At 43.4% G+C, this 13,092-nt stretch overlaps 1 protein-coding gene across 2 annotated transcripts in view; it reads right to left on the bottom strand.

Moving 5' to 3' along the window:
• The window catches only part of SPMIP10 (sperm microtubule inner protein 10), a 56,410-nt gene that overhangs the window by 28,542 nt on the left and 14,776 nt on the right, over positions 1 to 13,092 (bottom strand). For both annotated transcript variants that reach the window (XM_075854795.1, XM_075854796.1), the window contains exon 3: positions 841 to 930. The gene's annotated coding sequence lies outside the window, so the exon portion shown is untranslated. The remainder of the gene's footprint in view (positions 1 to 840; positions 931 to 13,092) is intronic.

The following is a 13,092-nucleotide window of genomic DNA, read 5'->3' as shown; positions in this document are numbered from 1 at the left end:
ATTGCAGCATGTGCAATGAGGTTGTGGTAAAGCAACCTCATTGATTTATGTTGCAAATTTGGGGTGGACACACACTCTCTAGTGTCTTCACACAATCCCCCCTCCCTTCTTCTGGCTAGTGCCAGGAGAAGGATGGGTTTGAATCTTCAACCATCCTATACTGTCTGCCGCCATTTTCTGAGCGTCTGCACAGTGTAGGAGGATTAGATACAGTGTTGAGCAGACAGTATAACACGAACATACATAAACATAATACACACATCACATACACGAGCATAAATTACCTCCTGCCGCCGCCGCCTCCGCTCCTATTCCTTGTGCCTTTGCTTCCTTGAACATATGGCTGTAAGCCACGGCCGGAAGTCGACATCTTACTGTCCGGCAGCGGCTTCCGGTTCACATGAAAATGGCACCAGATTTCGCTCTGCGAACGAGCTTCGTTTTGGTCTGTGTGGGATCGGCGCATGTGACGTTCCCACACAGACGGCGTACGCTTCAGAGAATGGAACAGCTCCCGTTCGCATTCTCTATGTGCCGTATTTCATCCCTGTATGTGTCGTAAATCGACACATACAGAGATGAAAAAAATGGCAGCCCCCATAGAGAAGTCAAAGTAAGAACAAAGTAAAAAGTAGAACATGAGAACACAATTAAATAACATTTATGTTAATATCATATTAAAAGCAATATGATAAAAAAAAAAAATCATGACACCTTCCCTTTAAGAGGAGATCATAGGCAGAGTGTATCAGTGTTTGCAGAAGGGAAAAGCAGTACAAGAGTAAAGCTGTGCTGATACATGAGAGCTAGTGAAGGCAGAAGCATTCTGGACACACATACCTCTCAGCCAGCTTTTATTACTGGGAAGGACACAACCACATGAGAAAAGTCTGGTATTAGAAGCAGGTTGTAAATTGCATACCAGGGGATCTGAAAATAAAAGAAGGAATGTAGATTGCAGCCTGGAATTTAGTATAGCATATGTACAAATCAGGTCCATATCCTTTAAATCTAAATTTAAACAGGAATGTCAGTACATAATATGACTGTAACTCTAGTGCAAAATTCCAGAAATAGTGCAAAGTTAGCTTTGTGCTCTACCCTCTTCCCACACTTTTTTTTTAGCTTACCTCTTCCATTCCTATTTCTGAGAGTTAAAAAGTTGACCAGCATGACATGAGCCTATCAATATATATCATATAGTATCAGTATCTATGCGCATAGATTATGTCAGTTTGCAGTTTGTTCAATCAGTTTTTCTGATCCTGTTGTTTTGCTTTACCCAAAGAGGTAGCACGCTGCACTTTTGGGTCTAGAAAAAACCCAGAACAACAATCAAACAAATAACAAAGAAAAACAAAAACATGGCTTGGTAGCCCATGCTCTCAATACTCACAACTTTTATTTTTTAAATGTATTTTGATGTATATGTATACTGTATGTTGACCTGATAGCTGGGATTAACACAGGAGGCACTGCCGCTTTCTGTATTGTATATACAGTGCTCACTGAGAGATGGGTGTATAAAAATTGAGAAGGTAAGAACAGCGTAAAACGCCTGAATTACGTCCGTAAATAGGGCATGTGAACACACCCTAAGGGTATGTTGACACGGCAACGCCAATTACGTCTGAAATTACGGAGCTGTTTTCAGGCGAAAACAGCTCCTGAATTTCAGACGTTTTGACAAGTGCACGCGTGTTTCAATGCGTTTTTTACGGACGTAATTGGAGCTGGTTTTCATTGGAGTCAATGAAAAACGGCTCCAATTACGTCCCAAGAAGTGACATGCACTTCTTTGAGGCGGGCGTCTTTTTACACGCCATCTTCTGACAGCGGCGCGTAAAAAAAAGCGGTTTGGAGCCATTTTTCAGGTGTAATTCGAGGCGTAAAACGCCTGAATTATGTCCGTAAATAGGGCATGTGAACATACCCTAACTCTGCATGACGTTTATATACGTACTTGCAGAGCTAAATGCAGACCACTAAGATGTATATAGTCTAAGGCCGGATTCACACGAGCATGTTCGGTCCATAATATACGGACCGTTTGTCGGCAGTATTTGCCAGACCGAACACACTGCAGTTATCTATGACGCTAGGAGTCCCTGCCTCACTGCGGAAAACTGTCCCGTACTGAAAACATGATTACAGTATGGGACAGTTTTGCCTCAGCGAGGCAGGGACTCCTAGTGTCATATCTAACTATGACGCTAGGAGCCCGGCTTCTTGCAGTGTGCCGACATATGGTCCGTATATCACGGACCGAACACGCTCATGTGAATCCGGCCTAACAGTGGTAAGCAAAACTGACTGCTGCTATTTCACTCTATTACATGAATTAGGGCCTGGTTTTGGTCACAGATGTAAATTAAGAATTTACTTATAATATGAACAGTTAAAGGGTAACTAAACTTTTAAAAAACTTTTGACATGTCATAGTGACATGTCAGATGTTTTGATTGGTGGGGTTTCCAAGCACTGAGACCCTTACCGATCGCTAAAATTAATCGGCAGAAGCGCTCGGGTGAGAGCAATACCGCTTCATTTCTAATCGTCTTTCTGAGGAAAGCTGATCAAAAACAAAGCTGCACAACGCTCACCCAAGCACTTCTGCTGCTTTTGTTTTAGTGATCGGTGGGGGTCTCAGTGCTTGGACCAGCACTGATCAAAACCTCTGACACAGGCTGCAGCGGTCACATGGGATGAAATGTCATCCCAGGAGGCCGGCCTGGCCGAAGAAACACAGAATTCTGGGTAAGTCTAAAAAAATATATGGAGGAATTGATGCTTTTCTGCCGTAAAAAAAGACCGTAAAAAACGCAATAACTGCTATTTGTTGCGGGTTTTACCTCCCAAATTAATTAAATGGGGAAAACCCGCAACGAATAAGCAGCGTTTACAATTGACATGCTGCGGATTAAAAAACACATTGCAGGTCAATTTCTGAGTGTGGACTATATTTGTTCAAATCTCATCCACTTTGCTGCTACTGTATCATGCTGCAAATTTTCTGCAACAAAATCCGTTGCGTAAAATCCGCAATTTACGCTACATGTGAACATACATTAAGGGGAGATTCACACGAACGTTGCGTTTTTGCGCGCGCATACAACGCAGCGTTTTGCGAGCGCAAAAACCATTTGACAGCTGCGTGTGTCATGCGTGTCTGATGCGCGGCTGCGTGATTTTCGCGCAGCCGGCATCATAGAGATGAGGCTTGTCAACGCCCGTCACTGTCCAAGGTGCTGAAAGAGCTAAATCTTTCAGCACCCTCGACAGTGAATGCCGAACACAACAGCGAAAAACCTGTAAAAAAAAAAGATAAAGTTCCTACTTACCGAGAACTTCCCGGCCGTTGCCTTGGTGACGCGTCCTTGGTGACGCGTCCTTGGTGACGCGCCTCTCTTGACATCGGGCCCCACCTCCCTGGATGACGCAGCAGTCCAAGTGACCGCTGCAGCCTGTGATTGGCTGCAGCCTGTGCTTGGCCTGTGATTGGCTGGAGCTGTCACTTGAACTGAAGTGTCATCCCGGGAGGTCGGACTGCAGGAAGGAGACAGGAGTAATCGGTAAGTTAGAACTTCGTTTTTTTTTTACAGGTTAATGTATTTTGGGATCGCACGTCACTGTCCATGGTGCTGAAACAGTTTAACTCTTTCAGCACCATGGACAGTGACTATCTCCTGACGTCGCGTACCGATAATTTTTTTGCCGGGATCGGCCAAAACGAGTTTGGCCGAACCCGGTGAAGTTCGGTACGCTTGTCCGGCTTCGCTCATCGCAAAGACACTCCGTTTGGATGTTCGGAAACAGAAAAGCACGTGGTGCTTTTCGGTTTTCATTCATCCTTTTCACTGCTGTTGCGCGAATCACGCTCGTCCCACGGAAGTGCTTCCGTGTGGTGCGCGTGATTTTCACGCACCCATTGACTTCAATGGGTGCGTGATGCGCGAAATACGCAGAGTTATTGAACCTGTCGCGCTTTTTGCGCAGCAGACAAACGCTGCGCAAAAAGCACGGACTGTCTGTACTGCCCCATAGACTTGTATTGGTCCATGCGTGCCGCGTGAAAACCACGCGGCCCGCACGGACCGAATACACGCTCGTGTGAATCCCCCCTAAGAGGGCCCTATTCAAGTGAATGGGACCGACTGCAGTTCACTGCACAGCCAGTCTGATTCAGTCTAAGAATTGGTGAGGGTCCCAGAGGTCAGACCCCCACCGATCCTAAAGTGACAGCATATCCTAATGATGTGCCATTATTTTGTTATATGGGAGTAACCTTTTAATTTAAGCAGTTAGTACAGCAGACACAGGCGTACAGGGCTCCAAGAGCTACCCGCAAATCCTTGTCACCGGGACTGCAGTTGGGTGGTGGAAATGTACAGTGGGCGCTCTGTAGATCTCCACATATAACGTGCCACTGTTTTATCACAGTGGTCTAAGGCCCTGTTCAGACAGAGTTTTTTGTATCCGTCTGTAAGTCCAAAATGTTCTCATAAACCATCATTCTGTCAGCTCTATCTTTCACAGCCATGTGAAAGAGCCCAGGTCTTCTTGCTTGCAACTATTTGTATCCTGCTCACCATACGAATATATTTAGTGAGTTTATGCAATTAGTTTTAGAAAATATTAGGTTTGTCGCTTAGTAAGTTTATCAATTTTTGCCCTGATAAGGTCACAGATTTGCCACCATAATTTTGAGACAAATGGCATGACCACCAAATGTGGTTGTGAAGCAATAGAAACTCCATGAGCAATGGACAATCTCCTCACCATGTCAAATAAGGCTGAGTCCAGACGTCGCGGATTTGACGCAGATATTCAGTGCAGATTTTACACTTTGCAATGCAAAAGTGTGAGATCTGCGTCAAAACCGCTACAAAATCTGCGACAAATCCGCAACGTGTGGACTCAGCCTAAGAGAAAACAAAAACAGAAACATTTGGAAATTGCAGTAGTGTTCTGCAGGAGGAGGGTTGTATTTATCTTGAAACTGTTACTGGGATAGAAGCTTAGAAAAATGGGCAAAGTTTTCAAGTGCAAGAACGTTGCGCTGCTTTTACCACAGAAATAAGCAAAATTACATAGCAATAAAACCAGTACACCAGACTGCACCTCTAAAATGAATGGAATCACTATATGACAACATTACATAGTACAAGAAAGACACAGAGAATTAAGAACATTTAAAAATGCCCAACCATGTGCTGGACCCAAGCCCTAGACTCCGGTCAGGCTTAAGGATAAATCACTCATGGAAAAACCAGGTTATAACAGGTCATGAACCGTAAATCACAAAGAGTATAAACACATATGCCCAGAATTATATAGATATCTGGGGCGTGTTACTTGCTTGTAGATGGAAAATATCTTGCTTAGAGATATTAGTATGGGGGCACGTGACAAGGTAAAGAATTCACAAAGTGCCGTTTTAAGGTTTTGTTTTTTGCTAAGTGGGGCTGGGTCCATAAAAGAGAATAAATATAGTATTCCTTTATACAGGGGCTTAGCTAGGTTCTCCAGCACCAGAGGCAAAGATTCAGTTTGGCACCCCCAACCTCTTTCCCGACATCTCCTTCCCCCTCGCCGTGTTTGTTTTCCGTACCAATCAATGAGGTGTCATTTTTTTTCCATTTTTTTTTTTAAGTAACTCAAGCATAAAGCCATTTGTACATTTTGTACATTTTATAAGCAATCTAAATCTATATACAACACCAGAACCAAGCTCATTACATATATACAGAACCAGAAAAAAGCTCATTACATATATACAACACCAGAACAAAGCTCAGTACATCTGTACAGCACCAGAACAAAGCTCTTTACATATATACAACACCAGAACAAATCTCAATACATATATACAGCCCCAGAACCAAGATCAGTACACATATACAGCACCAGAACCAAGCTCAGTGCATATATACAGCATCAGAACCAAGAGCAGTACATATATACAGTGACAGAACCAAGCTCAGTACATATATACAGTGCCAGAACAAAGATCAGCACATATATACAGCACCAGAACCAAGCTCAATACATATATACTGTAATAGAACCAAGCTCAGTACATAAATACAACACCAGCACAAATACAGCTCAATTTAGTGCAACCCCTGCCGTATAGGTTATCACTAAATGGTATGCAGCTCCCAGCATGGCCAAAACAATTGTAAGGATATGCTGGGGGATGCTGTCTAAAAAAATAAATAAAAAAAATTATACCACCTTCATCTTGCTGCAGATCATACAGTACATCTGAAGATAGTGCCCCACATGTAGCCCCACCTGTATAGTGCCCCACATATAGCCCCCTCAAACATATAGCCCATTCCTTTAAATAGTGTCCAACATATAGCCCACCCCTGTAGATAGTGTCCTACATATATCTCCCCCTATAGTGCTCCATATATAGCTGACCCCTGTATATAGTACCTCACATATAGTTCCCGCTACGATGCTCCATATATTGCCCACCCCTGTATATAGCACCACCTGTAGATATAGCCCACCCCTGTATATAGTGTCCAACATATAACCCACCCCTGTAGATAGTGCCCTGCATATATCTCCCCCTATAAATAGTGCTCCATATATAACCCACCCCTGTATATAGTGCCTCACATATAGCTCCCTCTATAATGCTCCACATATAGCCCATCCCTGTATATAGTGCCTCACATATAGCTTCCCCTATAGTGCTCCACATATAGCTCATCCCTGTAAATAGTGCCTCATATTGTGCTCCCCCTATAGTGCTCCACATATAGCCCACCCCTGTATATAGCCCCCCCCCCCTGTAGATAATGTTACTCACATATTTATTAGGATTAAAAAAAAATAAACTTGACAAACTGACCTTAATCTCATTCCTTCTGGTGGCAGTGCAGACCTGCTCTCTTCTGAGCAGGTCTACTGGGGTTGAACGACGCAAGCGGCGCGATGACGTCATCGCCCCGCTTGCATCGTTGAAAGGCGCTGATTGACAGGGCAAGTCATTCTCTTAGTTGCGCTTGGGGCACATGTCCCGCCTGCCCCCCCCCCCTAGCTATGCCCCTGCTTTATACTCATTCTCCCTTTTATGATCCACACCAGTTTTTGGATTAAAAGGGTTATCTGGGTTATTAAAATTGATGGCCTATCCATTGGAAAGGCCGTCAATATTAGATCGGTGTGGGTCTGACTGTAGGGAACCCCACAAATCAGCTGTTTCAAGGGGCCGCAGCGCTCATACAAAGCTGCAGCATCTTCATTGTTTACTGTACCATTCACTTGTACGGGACAGTAGTGCAATACCTACATATGTAACAGCGCGTGCAAGTACAAACAGAAAGAAGAACCATGTAAAAAATGAAGATCTGAGGGGGTGCCCACAGTCAGATCCCCCCGATCTAATATTAAAGACCTGTCCTGAGGCTAGGCCATCAATTTTAACAACTCAGATAATCCCTTTTTAAAAAAGAATACAAAAACTGCAGCAAACTGCGCTGTATGAACCTGGCCTTATGCAATTACATATAAGCATTGCAACTGTGAATGTGGCCACCTCTAAATAGACAGCTGGGATGAAAACTGGCCCATGCTTGGAATTGCTGGCGTCCAAGCAGCAAGATACCCAGTCAGTCAAGAAATAATGACTCTAAGGGTATGTTCACACTCAAACTCAAAAACGTCTGAAAATACGGAGCTGTTTTCAAGGGAAAACAGCTCCTGATTTTAAGATGTTTTTTAAGCCACTTGCGATTTTTTGCAGCGTTTTTCGCTCCGTTTTTTACGGCCGTTTTTGGAGCTGTTCTCTATAGAGTCAATGAAAAACAGCTCCAGAAACGTCCCAAGAAGTGTCCTGCACTTCTTTTTCAAGGCCGTTACGCAGCCGTTTCTCGAAACGGCCGTGTAAGAAAACGGCCCTTCGGTACAGAATGCCGTTTTTCCCATTGATTTCAATGGGCAGATGTTTGGAGGCGTTCTGCTTCCGATTTTTCGGCTGTTTTTCGACCGTTTACGGCCTGAAAAACGGGCCGAAAACATTCTGTGTGAACATACCCTAAATTCTATGAAAAACAGACACAGCAGTAACCAGCACGTCATCCTGACTGCCAGAGGGCTGGATGCTTACAACTCCGGATCAGCCGCATTCCAACATTGAAACATTTCTGCCAATACATTTCTTCCAATTATTTTATGTCTGAAAATGTATTATTATTAAATTATTGCATTATGGCTTTTTTTTTTGTTAATATGCATGAGAGCTGCAAACAATGTTTTCGATGTAATTTATCCTAAGCCACGTTCTAGATTAAAATCAAATTATTTTTTTTTCTTACATTTTTCTTGTCAGATCATATATTTTCTATCTGCCTTCTAGGAATATTTTTAAAATGGTTACTATTATAAGCCTGCTTGAACAAACAGTAGCACAACATTTAAAGATAGTGAAGAAAAACGACATGAAGAACAGCAGGGATAGTTCATTCTGCAGTTTAAAAAAATCAAAAGTTTTTTGGGGCTTTTATGCACCACTAAACCCTTTCACTCGGGCATCCATTTGTGATTCTAAAATCAACGCTTGGGAGAGATGTATTTTGTTCAGTTATTTTATTGGGTGGCTGATCATTGGCATTCACCAGACATGAGTATGTCCCAGTCTATGCCCCTTAAATTATTATATTAAAGGTAACATTTCCATTTAGCACATTTAGACCTGGAATCAATAAAACTCCTTTAATTAACCACTTTAGGACGCAGCCTTATTTTGGCCTTGTGGCACAGCCGATTTTTTTCAAATCTGACATGTGTCAATTTATGTGGTAATAACTTGGGAATGCCTTTACCTATCCATGCGGTTCTGAGATTGTTTTCTCGTGACATAGTGTACTTTATGACAGTGGAAAAATTTGGTCGATAAATTCAATATTTATTAGTGAAAAACACCAAAATTTAGAGAAAACGTGCAAAAATTTGCATTTTTCTAAATGTAAATGGATCTGCTTGTAAAATAGATAGTAATACCACACAAAATAGTCACTAGTTAACATTTCCCATATATTATTTTTCTAGGACGTTACGAGGCTTAGAACTTTAGCAGCAATTTCTCACATTTTCAAGAAATTTTCAAACGGTTATTTTTACAGGTACCAGTTCAGTTCGGAAGTGGTTTTGAGGGGTTTTAGAATCCCCCAATAAATCACCCCATTTTAAAAACTGCACCCCTCAAAGTATTCAATACAGCATTCAGAAAGTTTCTTAACCCTTTAGGCGTTTCACAGGAAATAAAGCAAAGTAGAGGGGAAATTTACAAATTTCATTTTTTTTTTGCTGAAATTCCTTTGTAATAAATTTTTTTCTGTAACACAGAAGGTTTTACCAGAGAAAAACAAAACTCAATATTTATTGCCCAGATTCTATCCTTTTTAGAAATATCCCACATGTGGCCCTAGTGACCTAATGAACCGAAACACCGGCCTCAGAAGCAAAGGAGCACCTACAGGATTTTGGGGCCTGCTTTTTTTTTAGCTTATATTTTAGGCACCATGTTAGGTTTGAAGAGGTCTTGTGGTGCCAAAACAGTGGAAACTCCCCAAAAGTTACCCCATTTTGGAAACTACACCCCTAAAGGAATTTATCTAGGAATATAGTTAGCATTTTGACCCCACATGTATTTTGCTATATTTATTGGAGTTAGTCTGTGAAACTGAAAATCTACTTTTTTTCTGAAAAAACATAGAAATTTGTAATATTTACATGGAATAAAGAAGAAAATGCACCCCAAGATTTGTAACGCATCTTCTCCCGATTACGGGAATACCCCATATGTGTTAAAAAAATTATGTTTGGACCCACAGCAGGGCTCAAAAGGGAAGGAGCGCCATTTGGATTTTGGAGCGCAGATTTTGCTGGATTGGTTTTCAGTGCCATGTCGCGTTTGCAATGCCCTGGAGGGACCAAAGCAGTGGAAACACCCCAAAAGTGACCCCATTTTGGAAACTACACCCCTCAAGGAGTTTTTCGAGGGGTATAGTTTGCATTTTGACTCCAAAGGTTTTTTGCAGAATTTAATGGAATTAGGCTGTGAAAATGAATATCAACATTTTTGTCCACTAAAATGTTGATTTTTTTCATTTTCACAAGAGATAAAAGAGAAATAGCACCCCAAAAATTGTAACGCAATCTCTCCCGAGTATGACAATACCCCACATGTGGTAATAATTTTTTTTTTAATAAAAATTAATTAACCTTTGCAGGACTAATCCTTTTTTGGTTTTCCATTTTAGTTTTTCACTCCCCGCCTTCCAAATGCCATAACTTTTTTATTTTTCCATCAATAGAGCAGTCTGAGGGCTTATTGTTTGCGGGAAGAGTTGTAATTTCTATTGACACTATTTAAAGTACCATATAATGTACTGGGAAACCAACAATAAAATTCTTTGGGGGGTAAAATTGGAAATAACTGCAATTCCTCCATTGTTTTTGTGTTTCGTTTTTTTCCGTTTTCACCGTGCGGTAAAAATGACAACTTAAAGAGGCTCTGTCACCAGATTTTCAAACCCCTATCTCCTATTGCAGCAGATCGGCGCTGCAATGTAGATAACAGTAACGTTTTGTTTTTTTCAAAAACGAGCATTTTTGGCCAAGTTATGACCATTTTTATATTTATGCAAATGAGCCTTTCTTAAGTACAACTGGGCGTGTTTAAAGTTATGTCCAAGTGGGCGTGTATTGTGTTCGTTACATCTGGGCGTTTTTACTTGTTTTACTAGCTGGGCGTTGTGAATGAAAGTGTATGATGCTGACGAATCAGCATCATCCACTTCTATTCACAACGCCCAGCTTCTGGCAGTGCACAGACACACAACGTGTCCTCGCAAGATCACGCTGTGACGTCACTCACTTCCTCCCACAGGAACTTCATCGCGTCGGATGAGCGAGGACACACTGTGTGTCTGAACTGCCAGAAGCTGGGTGGTAACGAAGCGAAGTGGATGATGCTGATTCGTCAACATCATACACTTCTATTCAGCGTTGGTCCATTGCGAAAAAGTCACGACATGTCCGTTCTTTCTGCGTTTTCCACGCATCACGCACCCATTGAAGTCAATGAGTGCGTGAAAACAACGCACGGCACACGAAAGCACCTCCGTACGCACAGCGTTTTTCACGCAACACTTGCTAAGCCTATGTAAATAAGTTGACCAAACTAGACAAAACAAGCACAAACCAGGAAGTGGGTTTTCACTTGCTGGGCACATGCGCACAGTTCCAAACGACATCTGCTGGAATGCCACGTGTGTGCGATGTGGAAAAGCTCATCTGCTTGGTCCATGAGAGGCCACAGTTGTGGAACACAAGCGCAGAGGCCTACCACGACCGCACGGGCAAGGAGGTTGGCTGGGATGAGGTCGCACAGAGCCTATTCGGACAGGAGTGGGCTAAAAGCACCACAAGAGACCGTAAGAGCATAGGTAAGTGCAGATCTGTATTTATGCTAATGAAATCGCCCATGCTGTAGTGTATATCCTTGTGTTTCACATGTTCCTACTGTGCTTGGTCGCGGGTGTGTCACAGCATCATTAGGCAGGTGTATAATGTTTAGTGGTGTTTAAGGGATGGCGACGTTTCGGACAAGTGCCGTTTTCAGTGATGCCACCTGGTGACCTTGTTTTTTTGATTGGTGTTCCTATGCCCAGTTGATGATGTTAAAACCAGGTGGAGGAGCTGTCGGGATCAATTCCGGAGGGAATTGGGAAGCAGAGGGCGAAGTGGGGACGGCGCGCTCAAAAAGCGCCAATACATCTACATGAAACAACTAATGTTCCTGAAGGACGTTATGGAGATGCGGCCGTAAGTACTGACTGTACCTTTATGACATGTGTGTGGTCAGTTAAAAATCAGACAAAAATGGTTGTTTGTCCCTTGTGCCCATGTTAAAAGGAGTAACGCAAATTGTTTCTGGCAGATGCAGTGATAATCTTCTCTACACCGAGGAGGAGGCTGGCCATGAGGAGTCGCAGCCGCCCCAGAACAACATCCCGTGCTGCCCTTGACCCCCGAGGCGACGGCACCACAAGCAGCCACCCAGTCAAGCAGCCAACCCCAGCTGCCAGGGGACGTCGACAATCCCCGGACACCACCAGCCAGGTTGCCACAACAGGTGCCAACGTGGACTCCCGAGTCCTGGAGTACCTCCGCCGCTGTTCTGAGGAGGACGCCTGTGACGAGTTTGGCCGGAGCATAGCGCCGCTACTCCGGCGAGTACCTGACTACCGGATGGCGCGCGTCCAAGGCTCCATCCTTGCCATAATTGACTCTGCCACTCCTCCTAACAATCCACGCCAGTGCTTCCAGGTAATAGAGCATTGGCGTGGATTGCCGGAGGAATCGGTGCCCTCCACTGCACCTCTCCCTTCCCAGCCTGCCAACCCCTTTCCCTGGCCACAGTTCCAGCGGCCAATGGGGAGCATAAAGTCACCTGGTCATGTGGTGGTTCGGGACCGGCCTTTCGCACCCTACGCCAGACCCCAGCAACCCGTTGCCCAGGGCCCCCCAGCAGGGTTCAACACTCTGTATCAGCACCACTATGCTGTTGAGGAACATCCTCAGCAGGCACAGAGACAGCATAGAGGTGCTGAAATGCAAAGCTATCACTCGCCATCAGACAGATATCAGGATTTGTAGCGCTGTGTCGGCAGATTATGGTGTGCTCGTTGTTGTGAGCTAAACCTAGAAGAACGAGTAGGTTAATTTTGCATCATGTTGGTGCCTTTTTGTTATTTTTTTCCCTGCTTGTTTATGTTTAAAGTGCATTTTCAACATTACACAATAAAGTGTGGTTTTTTTTGGCAGGAAAATTTGTTGTGTTTGCCTCCATCTATGTGCTGGAACCCAGGTTCCCCAACAGGTCCTTTTAGGTAACGTTGGAACATTATGGCCACGTCCCGAGATAGTTGCATGCCATTATTGAGGTATTAGTGTATCTTTTGTGGTTTTGCTCAATTCCTCATACTGTGCTCTGCTGCATTGCAGTGCTGTGGGAAATTCCGGGCGAATGCCTTTTGGCTTTGTATTTGTGAACATTGGCTAAGCCAA

Source organism: Rhinoderma darwinii, chromosome 1, assembly GCF_050947455.1.
Source record: "Rhinoderma darwinii isolate aRhiDar2 chromosome 1, aRhiDar2.hap1, whole genome shotgun sequence".
Lineage (NCBI taxonomy): Eukaryota > Metazoa > Chordata > Amphibia > Anura > Rhinodermatidae > Rhinoderma > Rhinoderma darwinii.
Note: the sequence above shows the minus strand (reverse complement) of the source record. Positions and strands in the feature narration are given on the sequence as shown.